The following is a 14,752-nucleotide window of genomic DNA, read 5'->3' as shown; positions in this document are numbered from 1 at the left end:
CAAATCGAAGCGGGCTGACTCAAGATTAGGATACAGACAGACTCTGACCTCACTCCTTTCATGCATTATCTGAGCTGAGATGTCACCTTTTCTTAAAACCTTAAGTTATCTCGAGAAGGAGCCTGACAGGAAGTTCTGGGACTTGCATATTCTTGATACCTGCAACCCATTCTCAACGATGAAAGACTTAACAATCCAGGTTTGTTCACTATATAATTTCAGTCGCAGGACACTATAATGTTTTTCCATAAATTCTGTGTCTTATGATCTTGTACTCCACAACCAACTGAATAAGACGCAGTACTCCGAAAGCCGGTGCTTCGAAATAACTTGTTGGACTGTAACCTGGTATTGTGTTATATGTAACTTTGTCCAGGTTGGGGTGGATTCGCCATGTTAAATGACCCATAGTGTTCTGATTTGGATGGGTTCAGGTGGATTGGCAGTGTTCAGTTACCCATATCGTCGAGGGATGTGCAGGTTAGGGTGGATTGGCTGTGCTACTTTACCCATAGTGCCCAGGGATGTGCAGGTTAGCATGGATTGGCCGTGCTAACTTAACCTACACACCCCTGGGCACTATGGGTAAGATGGATTCACTGTGCTAAATTCACTCTTTCATTAAGAGAGTGGTGCATGTAAGGAATGAGCTGCCAGAGGAAATGGTGGATGCTTGTACAATTATGACATTTGAAAGGTATCTGGATGGAAATATAAAATGGAAGGGTTGAGAGGGATATGGGCCAAATGCTGGCAAATGGGTCTAGATTAATTTATAATATCTGGTTGGCATCGACGAGTTGGACTGTTTCCATGCTGTATATTTCTGACTCTGGCTTGCCGCATCTGTATGTTCAATTTCTCCCTGGTGTCGGTGTTAATGCCTTTGATGTCTCATTTTGCTCTCTCCTTTCCAGGGATGTTAACCACTTCATGTCTGGTTGTTCCTCAAGAACTTGCATTGCAGGTTCACCCTGAACTGACACTATTTTTTCAGCTTCCCATAATCAGACCTGCTCACTCTCAACAGTGGAGTTATCCAAAATTCAGAGAGATGTCAGTCTTGACGTTTTTGCTGTTCTGCCCCTGTAAGATCCTGAATCAGCACCTTCAAGAGAATTAGTTAGAGCGGTGTGAGAACAGAAGGGGAGAGAGAGAGAGTGGGATGATGCTTTCAATTTTCAGTGTGGAATAACAAAAGAAAAGAATGTTCTGCAGAAAGTAGAATTGCTTGTTCTGAATTTCTACCTTGCACTGACAGTCATGATTTTTGTAATCTCTTTTTACAAAGCATTTGATGATCTGAAGATGGAAGTTTCAAAATCAACAGATAAATGGCTGATGCCCGAAACATCAACTTTCCTGCTCCTCGGATGCTGCCGGACCTGTTGTACTTTTTCAGCGCCGCACTGTTCAACTCTGACTCTCCAGCTTCTGCAGTCCTCACTTCGACGTCAATGTCCGACAGTCACTCAGTCCATCAGGACTGCAACAATTTTTGCCTGTGATTCTGTGAGAAGGAGCAAAGCCTTTTGGTTCCTGTTGGAGCACGTCTTCAGCATCAATGGGACTGGATGAGAGACCCTCCTGTTGCAGCGCACTGATTGTGCAACCTGAAGCAGTTATACGGCCTGGAAAGAGGAATTCACAGCAGGAAGGGGTTGTACCTGCGTTTGTCTGCAGCTGAAACTTCAACCATGGAGAAACCCAATGGATCCCGCCCCGTGCAGAAACCGTGGAAGTGTGGTGCCTGCGGAAAAGGCTTCTGTGTCCCTTCTATCCTGGAGACTCATCAGCGCAGTCATACTGGGGAGAGGCCCTTCAGCTGCCCCGAATGCGGGAAGGCCTTCAGCAATTCCTCTGACCTGGTGAGGTACCAGCGGGTCTACACAGGGGAGAGGCCCTTCAGCTGCCCCGAGTGTGGGAAGGGCTATACCCAGGCCTCCACCCTGCTGGCCCACAGGCAGGGGCACACTGGAGAGAGGCCGTTCTTCTGCACTGAGTGTGGGAATGCCTTCAGCAATTCCTCCATCCTGCTGGCCCACCGGCAGGTGCACACTGGGGAGAGGCAGTTCACCTGCTCTCAGTGTGAGAAGGGCTTTACCCGCGCTTCCCATCTGCGGAGGCACCAGCGAGTTCATGTGCCATCGCAGGGGGATTAAAGGAGGGATAGCCAATTGCCTTATTGACTGGACTATCAACCCAGTTCCGGGGACTGCCAGGTTTGAATCCCGCCGTGGCAGATGGTGGAATTTGATTTCGGTCAGAAATCTGGAGTTCAGAACCTCATGAAGAAATGATTGTTTGGGGGACATCAACCATCTGATTCACTCACATCCCTTTTTAGGGAAGGAAACTGCTGTTGTAGGGAAGGATTCACTCAGTTGTCCCAGCTGCATCCTTTACCCGGTTTGGCCTACACGTAACTCCAGACCCACAATAGCATGATTGACTCTTCATTGCCCACCACAGCCACCGGTCATTGAGTGGGTAAACACTTACTTGTTTACAGGGTATGGGTTGAAATTGCTGAGTGAGGCAATACTTCCTACAGTTAAGGCTGTACCAAGGATCCAATTACAAACTGACAACTCGGTGGTAACCATAGTAAAGAAGGTAAGGTGGTGTGGGGTGGGGGTGCACGCTTTGACCTTGAGCTATTTAAAAAGCAGCTACTTTTTCTACACCTTTATGCTGGGGGGGATCTGAAGCTGTAACAACGTTGGGTCACAATAAAGGTTACCTGAACTTATCGCCAGGCTCAGACTCTCATTGAAGGCTTTGAGCTCCAAGAGGGTTTTGGTTTAAAGTTGCTCATTTCATTTCAGCCTCCTGCACTAAGTTTCCAATGTCATGTATCAGATGGAGCAGTGAATGAGTAGCTAGTATCGTTAGAAGTTGTAAATTTTTCAGAAGTGCAGGTACTGCACCGTTTCATCAGCATTGTATAGTTTACTGGCAGCAGCGGGAGATGTGGGCTGCGTTCACTGGAAACGGTGTGGAGGTGCCGGTGTTGGACTGGGGTAGATAAAGTTAAAAATCACACAACACCAGGTTATAATCCAACAGGTTTATTTGGAAGCACTAGCTTTCAGAGTGCTGCTCTTTCATCGGGTAGCTGTTGGCTGGGGAATAATACACCGATTGTATAGCAAAAGGTCACAGTGTCATGTGACTGATAGGATATATTGAACAAACCTAGATTGTTATGTCTTTCATCTTTTAGAATGGGTTGCAGGTTTTGATTCATTAATATGTAAATCCCAGAACATCTTTAAAGTCACGTTCTTGAGATGACTTAATGTTTTATCAAAAAAAGTGACATCTCAGTTCAGACAATGCATTAAAGATGTGAGATTCGAGTCTGTCAGTATTCCAATCTTGAATCAGACTGGTTCTATTTCCAAAGTAGGAATTTATAAAATATTGCATGGATTGACTGCCTGCAGATTGTGGGCTTTTTGAGCAAAATTGAAAGTATCTGCAAATATAATTCTGCCAATACAAATTCACTCCATAGAGTTTTGTGTGTGTGTGTGTGTATATGTGAGTTTGTGTTTGAGTGCGTGCAAAAGAGTGAAGTGTGAGTGTGATGGAGTTTAAGCCTGTGAGTGTGTTGTGGGGTGTATGTGTGTGTGCGCCTATGAGAGAGGAATGAATAAATGTGAGAGGCTGCATTTTGCTTAACAAGGAAGGGCTGGACATAGTGAGTTTTGAGAAGATTTGTAGCTCAGGTTGAGGTTTTGGATGTAGGTTTGCTTGCTGAGCTGCAAGGTTCATTTCCAGACGTTTCGTTACCTACTGGGTAACGTCTTCAGTGGGCTTCAGGCGAAGAATTTTCAGCTTTGCTATGTATAGTTAATGGTAGGTCCCTGGGTTGTGTTGTAGAACAGAGACACTTTGGCGGTGGTGGCGGGGGGAGGGGGGTGGAGTTAGGGGGTTCAGGTATATAGTTCTTTGAAAGTTGCATCACTGGTAGACAGGTGGTAAAGAAGGCATTTCGCACCATTGCCTTCACTGTCCACACCATTGAGTATAGAAGTTGGGACATCACATTGAGGATGTACAGGATGTTGGTGAGGCCACTTTCTGGGTACTGAGTATAGTTTTGGTGGCTCTGTGATAGGAAGAATACTATTAGAGAGGGTTCCGTAAAGATTTACCAGGATGTTGCCAGGACTGGAGGGTTTGAGTTATAAGAAAAGGTTGGGACTGTCTTCATTGGAGTGCAGCGGGTTGAGGGGTGACCTTACTAAGATTTATAAAATCATTAGGAGTGGAGGTACAGTGAATAGCAAAGAGCTCTTCCTTAAGACCATAAGACACAGGAGTGGAAGTAAGGTCATAAGTCCACTCCGCCATTTAATCATGGCTGACGGGCATTTCAACTCCACTTATCATACTCTCCCCATAGAGATACCAAGATTCCTTGTGATACCAAGAATTTATCAATCTCTGCTTGGAAGACATTTAATGTCCCAGTCTCCACTGCGCTCCATGGCAATGAATTCCACAGGCCCACCACTCTCTGGCTGAAGAAATGTCTCCTCATTTCCATTCTAAATTGACCCCCTCTAATTATCAGGCTGTGCCCATGGGTCCTAGTCTCCCTGCCTGATGGAAAAAAACTTACCAGCATGCACGCTTTTTAAGCCATGCACTATCTTGTAAGTTTCTATTAGATTTCCCTTCAACCTTCTAAACTCTAATGAATATAATTCCAGGATCCTCAGCTGTTCATCGTCTGTTAGGCCTATGATACCAGCGATCATCGTGTGAATCTCCGCTGGACATGCTCCAGTGCCACTATGTCCTTACTGAGGTGTGGGACCCAAAATTGGACACAGTATTCTAAATGGAGCCTAACCAGAGCTTTATAAAGTCTCAGTAGCACATCGCTGCTTTTACATTCCAACTCGCTTGAGATAAATGACAACATTTATATTTGCTTTCTTAAGCATGGACTCAACCCGCAAGTCAACCTTTAGAGAATCCTGGACTAGCAGTCCCAGATCTCTTTGTACTTTGGCTTTATGAATTTTCTCACTGTTTAGAAAATAGTCCATGCTGTATTCTATTTTTCCGAAGTGCAAGACCTCACATTTGCTTACATTGAATTTCATCGGCCATTTCCTGGACCACTCTCCTAAACTGTCCAAATCTTTCTGCAGCCTCCCCACCTCCTCAGAACTACCTGCCTGTCTGCCTAACTTTGTATCGTCAGCGAACATCGTGGGAATGCCCCGGTCCCTTTTATCCAGATCATTAATATATAAAGTGAACAGCTGCAGCCCCAACACTGAGCCCTGCGGGACACCACTTGTCACCAGCTGCCATTCCGAAAAAGAACCTTTTATCCCAACTCTCTGCCTTCTCTCAGGCAGCCAATCCTCAATCCATGCCAGTAGCTCAACTCGAATACCATGGACCCTCACTTTACTCAGCAGCCTCCTATGAGGCAACTTATCAAAGGCCTTTTGGAAATCTAGGTAGATAACATCCTCTGGGTTTCCCAAGTCTAACCTACTTGTTAACTCTTCAAGTTTGTCAGGCACGACCTCCCCTTGCTAAATCCATGCTGACTTATTTTAATCCAGCCATGCACTTCCAAGAATTTAGAAATCTCATCCTTAACGATAGATTTTAGAATTTTATCTACAATTGAGGTTAGGCTAATCGGCGTATAATTTTCCAGCTTTTGTCTTGATCCTTTCTTAAACAAAGGACTTACAACAGTGATTTTCCAATCATCTGGGACTTTACCTGACTCCAGTGATTTTTGAAAGATTACAACCAACATCTCTGCTAATTCTTCAACCACCTCCCTCAGAACGCTAGGCTGTAGCCATGAGGGCCAGGAAATTTCTCAATTTTTAGACCTATTAGCTTTTCTAGCACTTTCTTTTTTGTAATGGCTACCATACTCAAATCTGCCCCTTAACTGTCCTTAATTGTTAGGATATTACTCATGTCTTCCACTGTGAAAACTGACACAAAGTATTTATTAAGTTCTTCAGCTATTTTCTTATCTCCCATCACTAACCTTCCTGCACCAATTTGGAGCAGCCCAATTTCTACTTTTGCCTCTGGTTTGTTTCTTATGTATTGCAAAAAAACGTTTACTATCATTTCTAACATTACTGGTCCGCTTACCTTCATATTTGATCCTCTCCTTCCTTATTTCTCTCTTTGTTATCTTCTGTTTGTTTTTGTAGTCTTCCCAAGCTTCTGATTTCCCAGTGGTCTTGGCCACTTTATAGGCTCTCTTTTTCGTTGATACATTTCCTGACTTCCTTTGTCAGCCATGGCAGTCTTCTTCCCCCCTCCCTCCCCACGCTGCCCGATAATCTTTATTTTTGGGGGATGAACCGCTGTACTGTGTCCTCAATTACGCCCAGAAATTCCTGCCATTGTTGCTCTACTGTCTTCCCCACTAGGCTCTGCTTCCAGTCAATTTTTGACAGTTCCTCCCTTATTGCCCTTTATTTAACTGAAACACCATTACATCTAATTTTGCCTTCTCTCTTTCAAACTGCACACTGATCTCTACCATATTATAATCGCTGCCTCCTAAGTGTTCATTTGCTTTAAGATTTTTAATAAAGTCTGGCTCATTACATAGCACTAAGAATTGAAATATGCTCACTTAGGCCACAATTGAGGACAGTGTGTTAGGGGCGAATGGCCTATTCCTAGCCTTTTGCAATTGGTTCTGGCTCTGTGGAAATAGAACCATTGAGTTGTAGAGCACAAAAAACAATCCTTCGGTATGTGCCAACCAGATAGCCTAAATTAATCTCATCCCATTTGCCAGCACTTTGTCCATATCCCTCTAAAACGTCCTATTCATGTACCTATCCAGATGCCTTTTAAATGTTGTATTTGTACCAGCCTCCACCATTTTTCCTGGCAGCTCATTCAGTTCACACACCAACCGATAAGTGAAAAAGTTGCCCCTTGGGGCCGTTTTAAATCTTTCCTCTTTAACCCCAAAACTAATGCTCTCTTGTACTGGACTCCCCCGCCCCACGGAAAACCTTATCTTTTTCTCATATCCATTCCTGTCAAGATCTTATAAACCTCCATAAGGTCACCCCTCAGCCTCCAATGCTCCAGGGAAAATAGCCCCAGAAAATTCAGCCTCTCCCTGTAGCTCAAACCCTCCAACCCTAGCAACATTCTTATAAATAATTTCTGAACTCTTTTAAGTTTCACAACATCCTTCTTGTTTAGTGAGTAATAGGCTGTGAACAATCTATTTTGTTCAGGTCGTAAGAGGGGGCTTTTCTTGATGCGAATTAACTTTCACACTTTTTTTTTAATCCTTGGGTTCCTTTTAAATCTTTCCCCTCTCACCCTAAACCTGTGCCCTCTAGTTTGGGATTCCCCCTTCCCTGCGGAAGAGACAGGCAAAAGGAATGAGATGTGCAGTCACAGGGGAAAAAATTGTGGCTCCCGCCTTTTTTATCCCAAATTGGCAATTGGACACAAACTCTGTCAGTAACAAACAGCGCCGGTCGCCATTGGTCAGGTGGAGTAAGGTGCGCTCTGATTGGGCGGAGCGTGGATGACGCGCGTCACAGAAGGCGGAGACGGAAAGAAGAGAAACAAAGATGGCGGCGCGAGGCTGCGGTTTTCTCATCGACTCAGCGGGCGGTTTCTGACGGAGGGAGGGGGGCAGACAGGCACCGTTTACCTCAGAAAATACCTTTAAAATACATTTCAAATTAAAGTCAGAACTTTTCAAACAAAAGTTGTGAAGAAAAGGAGACAGTCCCCGGTGGGGTTTATTGTTTATTTGTGTATAATTCCCGGGGCCCGGGAAGGGGGAGGTGACGGTTACCGGGTGAACGAGAAAACAAATTAAAAATGTCGGCGGTGGAGGAGAGAGAGCCGGCGCCCGCGGCTTCCTCGGCGGCGGGAGGTGGAGGAGCGGCGGCGGGGGGTAAAGTCCGGCGGAACACAAGCTGGAGGAGAGGCTGCACTCGGTGCTGTGCTGGACCGTGAGCCTGGAGCTACCCGCGGCTTCACTCTACCAGGTACCGGGCTGGGCTGAGGGGGAACCCGGGGGATAAGGCGGATCGCCATTAGCCTGGAGCCACAATCACTCCCATTCTAAAACAAACATAATTTCTATTAGAATCACCATCTAATCCTCCATACACCTTCTATAATCCATGTAGGAGGGCAGGCTGTACCGTCTGACTGAACTGTTCCGATATTCAATTGTGTATAATGTATAGATATCTTTTTTTTAATAAAATATACAATGTTATTTAATACATTGGATATGAAATACTGTCATCATGGGATTTGCAGCACTTCACAGCGCTGTAGAAGGTCACAGGCAATATTGTGTACGAGAGCCTGTGTAAACCTCTCTGGTTATGTTTTATAAATGTGATTTGAGGTAATTGCACGTAAAATGTGGTCACATGCAGTCATTGGGTAGGATTGTGTGTGTGTATGTAGGTATTTAGATCCTGCGGTTTTGTCTTGCCCAATGATGTGATGGAGGGAGGGGAATGGGCATACTAATTAATCATTCTACCAAATCCAGCACCTTGCTGAAGAGCTTCACTTCTTTGCGATTGTCATCTTCCAAAGAATCAACCTACCCAGTATTTAAATGGACATGTGCATATGTAGCGTTGTGCCTGAATGCTGGAAACCTTTTTTTAAAAAAACCTTGAGTACATTTCCTGTGCACCATGCATGACAATTGGACGTGTTTGATTTTTTTTCTTGCAAGTGCTGTGAAAAGTAGTCTGATCATGTAAAAGTCGACCCCAGTTCTTCATAGACAGCAGACCAATGTTTGTGAGTCAGTGTGATGGCCGTCATGTTCCACTCCAGCTCTGCAGTCTGTCGGTTGGTCGGCTCTGTTCCTGTCTTCCAGTCCGTTGTCAGTATGTTCCACTCAGTTTTCAGAATTACCATAATTTTTTTTTGGCTTTATTCATCAGTTGAGCTTCTGCTTATGATATGGTATGAATCTTGCCAGGCATGAATTTCAACCCCTCAAGTAGTATCCAAGTAACAGTTGACCCCCTAAATTTAACCTTGAAAAGTAGTCAAAAATTTGACTATTATTTGAGTATATACGATATAAATGAATTAATGTTCATTGCTTCTTCGCTTTACTCTATTTTGCCTTATGAAAGGCTTCATATGAACACTCCACTTTTGGATAGTGGGGAAAACTTGTATCAGTACAATACAGCACAGTCACAAGCCCTTCTTATTTGGTTTAGGCACCCCTGTCAAGCCTGTGCCAATTCTTAATTCTCACTTGGACCTGCTATTTATTGCCCATGTGTGGTTTCTATCCTTCTGTTCATCTCGCATTCGTGTGTCTATCAAGATACACCTTAAAAGTTGCTAAGGTGCTTGCTTCCACCACCCATCAACCCTCTGTGTAAAAAACGTTCCCCTCCACTTCTCCTGTAGACTGCCCTCCTCTTGCCTTGAACCTGTGCCCTTTTGTGGTTGACCTTTTCACCCTGGGGAATTAAAAAAAACCTCTGAGTACCAGACAATCCCTAGTGTGGAGAAGACCATTCAGCGCAACATGTGCACACTGACCCTCTGAAGAGTAACTGACACAGACTTATTCACCTACTCCTATTACACAACATTAGCCCTTGACTAAAGCACACTCTCCCAGAGCATCCACGTCTTTCTGATAGTGTGGTGACCAGAACTGCATACAATATTCCGAATGTGGTTGAAATAAATAGCTGTAACATAACTTGCCAATTCTTACACTCAGGGAATTGGCCTTCTTGACCACCACACCCACCTCTGTTTCCACTTTCAGGGATCTATATGCCCAGATCCCTTTGCATGCCAGTGCTCCTAAGAGTTCTGAAATTTATTGTACAGTTCTTGTATTTCTTTCTCCCTTGTATCTGTATCCAGCTTCCCCTTAAGGCTACTCCCCACTTCATCTCTTTGCCCACTCATCAGCATATCATAAGACCATAGGAACTGAAATTAGGCCATTCACCCCATTGAGTCCACTCCACCATTCAATCGTGGCTGTTAACTTTCTCAAGCCCATTCGTCCTGGAACCCTTGATCCTCTTAATACTTAAAAACATTTGTCTCCATCTTAAATATGCTCAATGACCTGGCCTCCACAGACTTCTGTGGCTGTGAATTCCACAGATACACCACTCTCTGGCTGAAGAAGTTTCTCTTTGTCTCCCAACTAAAGGGTCTTCCTTTTCCTCTAAGGCTGTACCCTCGGGTCCTAGTTTGTCCTAACAATGGAAACATCTTCCCAACATCCACTCTCTCCAGGCTGTTCAGTATCCTGTAGGTTTCAATTGCAACCCCCCTCATCGTTCTAAACTCCATATAGTACCAGAGCCCTCAAAAGTCCCTCATTAACTTTTCATTCCTGGGACCATTCTTGTGAACCTCCTCTGAACACCCTCCTGGGCCAACACATCCTTGCTAAATAGGAGGCCCAAAACTGCGCATAATGCTTCAAATGTGGCCTGACCAGAGCCAGAGTCTCAGAAGTACATCCCTGCTTTTGTATTCAAGTCCTGTCAAAATAAACACCATCATTGCATTTGCCTTCCTAACTACTGACTCAACCTGCAAGTTTACTTTGAGAAAATCCTGGATTTGAACTCCCAAGTCTCTTTGCACTTCGGATTTCTGCATTTTCTCCCCATAATCCTTTTGTTCCAACAGTGACTATCTGGTGTCAGGGCAGCACCAGTGATTTCCTGACATATGAATTGTATTTGGGGGTCCTCACTTTCTTCTTGTATTTGGGGATACCAAGGAATGTCAGGAACTGCGAGTATCTCAGGAATGATCGTTATTCCTGGGGGAGGCAGAGAGGAATGTGGTGTGGTCCTGTAAACTCCAGAACTTTAATAACTTCATGAGTCAGCAATAACTCTTTCTGGACAAAGAAATGAAAGGGCCAATGAGAAACTGCTACAAGGGAGTTAACAAATAACATACATTAACCATCGCTGGGAAGGAGGAGGCAGCACAATGAGCTGTTTCTTTGGACAGATGAGATAATGGTGTTTAATAACTGTGTGACAAAAGGACAATTAATTCTGCCTGTAGAAGGAAGGCCTTGGCGTAAAGGGGTTAATTGCAGGATAGGCTGTTTCAAACAGGTGGAAAACCCTCAAGGATAAGAAGGTAAGCTACAGACCTGAGGTCTCCAGAAGTGTGGGGAGGTGGTGTCAGAATCTAAAGAAACGTTACACCACAAATTTGAAAGTGACGGAACTCCACCAGAATTCAACTCCAGAATGATTTAGCAGCAGTACTTGGAAGAACAACACTGCATCAAACCCCTGTAAACTTCCAGAGATGGGCATTGTTGGTAGAAACAATGTTGAATTCCACCATCACTTGGGTGATAGCCAAGATTGGGGCGGGGGAAGGGAGGCTGAACTTGCTTACTTGAGGGGTGACCTTACAGATGGCTTTGCAGTAGAAGGGTTTTAGGACCTACAATAAAGTGTAAATCATTGTTTCAACAGTTGGTTGTCTGTGCAGTTTCTGCGTCAGTATTCAAATTAAAGCGATTCACCCACAATCAGAGTGAGAGGTTGGGATTAATAATGACTCCTTTGCATTCAGCAGGACGGCACATCAATACTGTTATAAAGCGAATGCTGAATCCCCTCCCCTCTCTGAGATCTCAAACCGAAACACCAAAAGAGGAGCGCATTGCCCTATAATCTATAAAATTAGTGTGAAAAGTGGCGTCATCTGCTCTAGTCTTAAAAACAAAAATAAATCCCTGACACTTTAAAAATCAACAAAAAGCAATTTACGTATCCAACTTGCATGGTGAACAACTGAACTAATTTATTAACAAACCCAATAAGTCCCTTCAAACTACTGACAATTCTGGCATAAAACAGGATTCTTGTCATATGCTGTTCCAATAAATACAAGACCCACTAATATAACAAGAAATAGAATTTAGTCTCTCTGATTACAGCCAGGTTACATGTCTTCCAGAATATTCTATGCATCTTTCTATTGAATCTTTTGTTCGGAATGTCTCCTACAATTCCTGCTCTTTTTTTTTTGTAAATGATGCTCTCTCATTCACAGATGACTGTCAGGGCTGATTTCTCTCTCTAGTGCTGAGGACTCTTAGCACTGGGGCTCTGTCCAACTGTCCCCTTCTTTTATACCCTTGATGCTATATTGAGTTTTTAGAATAGGATTGGTCCTCTGTTGTCAGATTTAAATTTAATAGGTGTTGGTAGCGACAAAGAGACACAAGTCAGTGCTACAGCATGGAAACAGGCCCATCGGCCCAAACTGGTTCATGCCGACCAAAATGTCCATCAACAGTAACCCCATTTCCTTGCACTTGGCCACTATCCTAAGCCTTTCAAGACTGGGGACACATTTGTATGGTGAGAGGGGAGAGATTGTAAAAGTTTTGTCCCACATAGTGTTTCAGAGTGTGGTTTGTGTATGGACTGAGCTGCCAGTGGAAGTGGTTGAGGTAGGTACATTAACAACATTTAAAATACATGGAGAGTCCTAATTAAATTAATTGGCTAAATTGAAAAGTCATTATCTCGGCCTGCTAACTGTACGACCTTTTGATAGAAATGTTTCAGCTTGTGTGCTCTCTGTTGTGATGATGTTACTCCTTTAAGAAGATTATGTTCTTGATTTTTTTCCCCAACAGGGATTGTAAAAGGCAGAGGGGCTGATTCGTTTGGGCGAAGGGACTTCACTAATGGCCAACAGGTATTGGCAAAGGCAACAAAGGTTTGAGATTTTTTTTCCTAAAACGCTTCTACTGCAAAGCCGTCTGTAAGGTCACCCCTCAGCCTCTGACACTCCAGGGAAAATAGCCCCAGTCTATTTTCTCTTGCAGCAGCTCAAACCCTCCAACCCTGGCAGTATGTTTGTAAGTCTTTTCAGAACCCTTTCATGTTTCACAACTTGTTACAAACATGTCGACTAATTCAGAGAAGCCTCTCAATTACAGCTGTAAATGGAGAAAGTGTGTTTAATAATGAGTCATGAATAAAGGCTGCATTAATCTTTTACCGTGAAGTTTTACTCCTACATCTCAAAACAGAGCATACAAACCTGGTCAGAAGCAGCCTATGTGATTTAAGACACTATTGGTTGTTTTCCAATGAGGACTGACTTTGCACAGAAACCATAGATATTTTAAATGAATGGGGTACCATTCGTTTTAAGGTCAGGTAAACTTAAGTGGCACTGCATTGGCTTAGAAATGAGAGATCCTTGACACACACAGCTGAAATCATCACTGCACCATTATTAACAAATTGGAATTAAGGCTGGGATGTTTTCCCCCTGGAGCAGAGGAGGATGAGAGGCGACGTTTATAAAACCATGAGGGTTATAGATAGGGTTAAGGATTGTTGTCTTTTCCCAAGTATGGGGGAATTTCAAGACGAGGGACACATTTGTATGGTGAGAGGGGAGAGATTGTAAAATTTTTGCCCCACATATTTTTTCAGAGTGTGGTTTGCGTATGGACTGAGCTGCCAGTGGAAGTGGTTGAGGTAGGTACATTAACAACATTTAAAATACATTTGGTCAAATACATGGTGAGGAAAGGCTTAGAAGGATAGTGGCCAAGTGCAGGGAAATGGGGTTACTGTTGATGGACATTTTGGTCGGCATGGACCAGTTTGGGCCGATGGGCCTGTCTCCGTGCTGTAGCACTGACTCGTGTTTCTTTGTCGCTCCAACAGTTTTGAATTTTCAGATGAGCATCTCACTTAATCACACGGAATAAAATCCGATCTCATTAGTCAACTCTGATTTGGAAGTGCTGGTGTTAGATTGGGCTGGACAAGGGCAGAAGTCAAATGGCACCAGGTTAGAGTCCAACAGGTTTATTTGAACTCACGAGATTTCGGAGCACTGCTCCTTTGTCAGTGAAGTGACGAAGAAGCAGCATTGAAGAAGGAGCAATGCTCCTAAAGCTGTAACCTGATGTTGTGTGACTTCTGATGTCTTCAGCTGTGAGTTTGCGTCGAACTTAATGGGATATTTTGTACAACACGGCATTTTTAAACAGTATCACTTGGAGGGATTCATTTGAAACCTTTCAAGAGGTGAGTTCAACAAGACTGAACTATTCAAAGTTACTTGGACTCCATTTTAAAACTTACATCAGGACCGGTAGACAGAGATATACTGCACGGAAACAGACCCTTCGGTCCAACTCATCGATGCTGACAAGACATCCTAAATTAATTTGGTCCCATTTATCAGTATTTGGCCCATTATCCTTCTAAACCCTTCCTGTTCAGGTCCGAAACCAGATGCCTTCTAAGTGGTATAATTGTACCAGCCTCCACTCTCTCTGGAAACTCATTCCATACATGCACTCCCCTCTGCCTGAAAACATTGCCCCTTACGTCCCTTTTAAATCTCTCGCCCAGCCAAATAGCCTCTCCCTGCAGCTCAAACCCTCCAACCCCTGGCAACAATCTGGGAAATTGTTCCAGATACAGAAGTCAATCTTTCGGGAAGAACCCTTCTTCAGTCCTGAAACGCTAACTTCACCTCCTGATGCTGCCTGGCTTGCTGCATTCTCCCAACATACTGCTTGCCTACTTTGATTTCCAGCAACCGCAATTTTTTTTGTTTCTAACAAATGGCGGAACAGACTCAGTTGGCTGAATGGCCTAATGTCTGCTCCAGTGGTCTTAGCTTTCTACGGATTGTTTCAGTGGGAACGTGCAGTCCCAGA

The 14,752-nt window shown here is 43.9% G+C and overlaps 1 protein-coding gene and 1 long non-coding RNA gene across 3 annotated transcripts in view; one reads left to right on the top strand and one right to left on the bottom strand.

Moving 5' to 3' along the window:
* Nucleotides 1–14,752, bottom strand: part of LOC148142918 (uncharacterized) — a 229,520-nt gene that overhangs the window by 89,648 nt on the left and 125,120 nt on the right. The window lies entirely within an intron of this gene.
* Nucleotides 7,956–13,064, top strand: LOC148142920 (uncharacterized). The gene is made up of 2 exons (XR_015751064.1): nt 7,956–8,039; nt 12,698–13,064. It is a non-coding gene; the product is annotated as an uncharacterized LOC148142920 (long non-coding RNA).

The sequence above is a fragment of the Chiloscyllium plagiosum genome, unplaced genomic scaffold (assembly GCF_037043375.1).
Source record: "Chiloscyllium plagiosum isolate Xiang-an unplaced genomic scaffold, Cpla_swu_hap1 HiC_scaffold_27, whole genome shotgun sequence".
Taxonomy (NCBI): domain Eukaryota; kingdom Metazoa; phylum Chordata; class Chondrichthyes; order Orectolobiformes; family Hemiscylliidae; genus Chiloscyllium; species Chiloscyllium plagiosum.
Note: the sequence above shows the minus strand (reverse complement) of the source record. Positions and strands in the feature narration are given on the sequence as shown.